Source organism: Phodopus roborovskii, unplaced genomic scaffold (assembly GCF_943737965.1).
Source record: "Phodopus roborovskii unplaced genomic scaffold, PHOROB, whole genome shotgun sequence".
NCBI lineage: Eukaryota > Metazoa > Chordata > Mammalia > Rodentia > Cricetidae > Phodopus > Phodopus roborovskii.
The window spans coordinates 58345001-58350665 of record NW_026126418.1 but is presented as its reverse complement, the minus strand read 5'-3'; positions in this window follow the sequence as shown (position 1 = coordinate 58350665).

Sequence of the window (5665 nt, the reverse complement as noted above, 5' to 3'; positions counted from 1 at the left end):
TTGAGCAGACTAGCAACCATGGGGATCTGGCTGGAAAGCGCCCACTGGGAAAGAGGATTCCACCAGCATCCCATTTACCATATCTCGTGCTTCAGTTTCCAAAATACAAACTGTCTTTGGGCCAAACAGTTTCTGCTTTCCAGTCTGACAGATCTGCCTGTGACAAGGTACAAGGCAGGTGCAAATGTCTGAGAAATGAGGTTTTCCTTCATTCCAAAACACAAATTCCGTGTTATTGTCCATTTGTAGGGGAGAGATAGTAATGTTCAAGCTGAAAAACTTACTACCAGCAATTCACTGGGGTTAATAATCCAATCCCCAGTCTAGCACAGTATGCAACTCAACAATCCCCAGTCTAGCACAGTATGGAACTCAACAGATTAATAAATTCAAATTTCTCATTTATACGAGTAAGACATTTGACAAAGGGACCTAAGAAGTTCATCAAACTCCCTCACCCTCCTCTTCTGGCTTTTACCTCTGCCCTTCTACTATACCCTCCAGGGGGACTTCCTTTCTGTTACGTAAAGCCAAACTGGTTTGTGCCTTATGTATCTTCACTTGGAGTTCAGTCTCCTGGGAATGCTCTTTTTCCAGAACTTTCTATGCTCACTTCTTATCCTCCAGGCTCAGCTTCCCAAGAGGCTTTTTCTGACACCCCAAATTCTAGCTGAGTTTGCCTGTCCCCACTTCCATCTTACTCACTGATTCTTGGCTTGCTTTTGTTTTCCCCCTAGGCAGTCCTTTTCCCTGGGAGTTTGTAGTTTTCTTTTCTACCTTCCCTGTGGAATGTACATCCTTAAAGGGTGGATATTGTCTATTTACCACTAAAGGGGTTGTTTGGCTCATTGTTCAGTTCACTCAGTTGCTATCAAATACAATAAAAATCATCTGTGTAAGGATGAGAGACCCAGCCTGGGCAGCTACAGGATGATCTAGGAGTTTATTTCCACTAGGCCTCGTCATTTGAAGGTCTGAGGCTTGGGCGAGGAAGTGAGCAGGATTTCTCTTACTTTAACCTTCTTTTGTGTATATTCATTGATTCTGCTATTCCTGATTTGTTCATCTGCAAGTGCTTTGGTTACTTTGAACATACCTGAAGCCCTGTTTTCCCCTCTGATAAAGCTGAGGTGGTTCAATGCCTGCAGAATTCGCAGCAGTTATGCCAATGGGGAGAATCATGCTGGGAACTTGTAAAGTGGGCTCAGAGCTGTTGAAGGAGAGACTAGATAGAGCCACAAGCCCTTGATCAGGAGCCTTAGAAAAAGCAAATTGACAAAAGGTGTCAGCAACAGTTACTAATTTTTGAAGAGCATTTCTCAAAACTGAGAACATCTCTGGCTGTCAGTGGAGACCCTAGGTGGTAAGAAGTAACTAAGCACAGATGCTGTGACAACTTAGAGTGACACAGACTTCCAACATAGATTGTTTTCATTCCACTCTTGCATGGAAAGGTTCTTATAGACCAGAACGAACTTCTTGCAGGAACTAACCCATGTCTTTTGCTGTTTCCCGGGCCATGTTTTGGAGTGCATATGGAACTTTGTTTCAGAGGACTAGGGTTTTGGCAATCTGTGACTAGCTGCTTTCCAGATTATTGTGGGGTAGAGACAAACACTTGTGTGTTTTCAAGCACTTGCAGACCTCAGTTTCTTCATCTATAACATGTGGGTGGAAGATTAGTTGCTTTTATTTTTGCAACTGTTGCAAACTTAAAGTTTTTATTCATGATAAACAAATTTTTTTTATCGATTTTAATGTAGAGAAAAAGTGTGCCATAATTTAGTTAACCACCATCAAGGCGTTTACAACATAAGCTGTTATAAATGAAAACCCCTGTGAAAGTGCTTTGTACAAGTCATTAGTCTAATTTCATTTTCAGAATTGTACACATGAAGCAGTTCTTGTGGCTAGAAACTCTACTTGCTGGAATATTATGTGGACTCCTCCATCACTATTTATTTCAAAGTGAATAAAAGCCCCATTTTCATGGAATTGTCTTTGACACTGTAAATGCACTTTGTGTTGAGGAAAAGAAAGGTAATCGCTTAGAAGTTGGGCTAATTATTCATAGGCATACTCATTAGGCATGTCTTTTTAAACAACTTGGGCAGGGTGGCCTGTATTTCTGTTTTTCCCTCTTGCTTAGGTATGCCTTTAACCAGAGCCCTATGCATTAGTACTTTCTAAGCATGTTCAGGAATGAGGTGGTAGAAGCCAACAGAGTGTTTCAGACTGCAGGAAGTGGTTGAGGGTTACTCAGCAGTTGGTGCGTCTCCTTTTGTGTCCACATGGATCTTGAGCTGCCCTGTAGTTTCTGTTGGAAGTGATATTGTTCAGAAGACATGTGAAAACCAAGGCCTAGCTTGCTGTGGTCGCTAAATGTATTGCCTGGCTTCCTCTGAGCGATGTTCTTGTTTCTCCTTTCTAAATTTATATTATTTAATTCATCTGTATTTTCAAGTAATTTAAAGGCTGTATTTCTTTTCCCCTCAACAAAACTGGACAGGAGTATGCTGTAATTATTTGCCCTATAATAAAAATATTTTAAGAAAGGATGAAAGTGATTCTTTACTTTAAGGAAAGGACATTCATGAAAAGTCTTAGTTTTGCAAGTGATGGGGAAAAGGTTGATTTAATATTTTCTCTGTATAATTGTTAGCATACCTTAGAAATTGCCTCAATAATTTTTGAACTTTGTACTTTTTGAGTATCAACATTTGAAATGTTTTCAATTTATGTAGGATAACAAAATAGAAAGTATTTCATTAGCCCTCTGTTTAGACTCTGTCAAGTATTGCTTTCTTTAAGATACGATCTATTCAAATGTATACACATAAACTTAGCACAGCTACATACACAGACACACACACTCACACATAGGCTCTCTCTCTCTCACACACACACATATTCACACATACACACAGGCTCTTTCTCTTTTTCACACACACACACACATACACACACACACACACACACACACACACACACACACACACACACACTTCCTTTTGAGTGTTCTGAAAATGGTCAGATGACAAGGCAGCAATCTTCCCCTGAATGCTTCCTTATGTGAAGTTGGTTCTTTCTTAGTTCTATCCTTGCCAATTTTAAATTTCTTGCCAGAAAAAAATCTATTTTTAACATTTTAGGGTCTTATCCTTCCTTTCAAACCTAACAGGCACATTCTGTAGAGTGAAAGAAAGCTGATAGGGAGCACTTACGAGTCAGGATCCTCAGGATTTGCAATTTCTGTGGAATCAAAGCTATGAATGAGGAAGGCCAATTAGAAATACTTAAAAGATCATTTGTCACCACTTTAATCTTCATGTATTTTTAAATCATCATTTTCTTTGACTAAAATTATTAGAATCTTTGTCATATTCTTCTCAAGGCCAAATGGAAATGATGATGTTCATTTTCCATGCTCTGTATTTTGGAGTATTTTAATATGTCACACTAGATTATAGGTGGTAGATGGTGACTGTTTTAATGGAGGAAGTTTAGCTTGTGGCATATTCAGCATCATGTCGTCTCAATGTCATGTCTCTGATTAATGCTGTACTTCATATACAAATGAAGACTGAGGGATTTAAGAGCATTTGTTTAATTCAGAGATTAATATATCCTTCAACCCTGAAACAGAGGCCCTCTGAAACCTTAACCCAAAAAATTGGACACGGCCTACTAGCCCAAAAAGAACATGTTGCCAATTCTCTCCATGTTTATTTAAATATTTTGCTCTAAAGGAAGCAATCATTCCTTTATATTTCTTTAAATTTAGTATTGACATTTTTATTTTGGGAAAGGAGGTCTTTTTTTATAACATGGATACAGGAAAAGAAAACTCTCCAATAAAAATATTGTCTAAAAAGTTTGTTTTGTTTGCATGATTTACTAAATATGTACAATTTCAATTCACAGCGAAGGTAACAAAGATTTAAACAGCCAACATCACAAATGTCTCAAGTTCTAAAAAAAAGTTCACTGTGCACAGTTTGACAATTTAATTGAATAAAAACCAAAGCTAAGCCTTCAGTATGAATCTTTTTCATGATGGGCACAAGCCATGTATGGTCTTCATCTTTGTTTCACGATGCATATTCAGTGACTAAAAGCCCCTTCCCATTTTAGTATATTAGGTTATGTCAGTATACTGAGGAGAGGCATTAGCAGCCTCTTGGTTCACCAATACAATCTGTGATGTGTTCACATATATATTGTAATATTTATTAATATATAAAATGATCACAAGTCATCTGTGACTTTTTAATGTTTTAAGATGTAGGAATGTTTTTCTATATGTATAAAGTTTTAAATTTATAGTTATGTATGTAAGCCATAATAATTTACCAGTGTCCCTTTGATGTAAGGTGTCTGGAAAGAATATTATGCTTTTGAAGGATAGAGATGTCACATCTCTATCTGCTTCAGATTTGTAAAGTTTGCCATTATGTGAATCCAAATATTGTAGTCATTCTGATGTAATGATCAAGTGAGTGAAATAATTAATCATCATTAGAAACAAATGCCGGTGAGTACAAAATCATTGTATTTCAGTTAAGAAGGGAGCCATAGCTTTAGCTACCCTATAACATCTACAATAACATTGTTTTCACATATATTTTCCCCACGTAAATTCTTTGGTGTTTCCCCCTCTTTTAGTATTAGTGCTGTGAGTGATGAACATGCAATGTAAGATTCAAATAATTGTACTGAGCATGTTTATTTGAATAATTGCCCCATTGCACATCAAATAAATCTGCTGAGTGTGTTTGTTTGAATGCATTTTACATGTACATGGAAGCACATACTGAAATAAATGCAGCTGTGTTTATTATAATGTGCGGGGGCTTCAGAGCACACACATTTGTTTGTGTGCATATCCAGGGCTCACAGCCCGGAATGGCCACAGATCCTGGAGCAAAAAAAAAAAAAAAAAAAAAAAAAAAAAAAAAAGAGAGAGAGAAAGAAAAAGAAAAGAAAAAAAAACAAGGCTAACAATTTTTTAAAATTCAAATATATATATATATATAAACTTAGTGGACAATATCTTCAAATTTATGACTAAATTTTGATGCTGTTAAGGCGTATGTCCTTAGAAAGATAAAAATAACATTTTAAAGTTATCTGATTGTGAAAAGTATCTAATAAATTTATTAATACCTATTCAAATATAGTCCCTTCTTTCCTCCTTCCTTCAAGCCCTCCCATTCCACTGCAAGTTCAGTTCATGCTAAGGGAGATGTATGCTGTTAGTTCTGGCTGAGAAATACTTATTTCTTTTCCCAGTTTCTCAGAACTAAGCCTACAGTGTCATGTGCAAAAATGAAAGAACCTCATAGATCTGCTAGAATACAAAAGGCTCTTGAGAAAATGAGCAGGGATGTTCATTGCCAGCATGTCCTCACCTTCTCCCAGCGCCTATTTTCAGCCATAAAGGGTAATACTTACAACTAGAATATGGAAGCATATTGGATACAGAAAGGAGATTATGTGTCACGATTTAGAGGGCCTTTCTTGTTTATGACCTTGGAAAGGAATCTTAGGATAAGCCAAATGTTTTTATTCTTCCCTAGAGCTGGACGATTATGCAGCTCTAATGTGCAATGCTATTAGTGGATAAATTGCATAAAAAAAAAAAAAAAAACTTAAGATGTGGGAC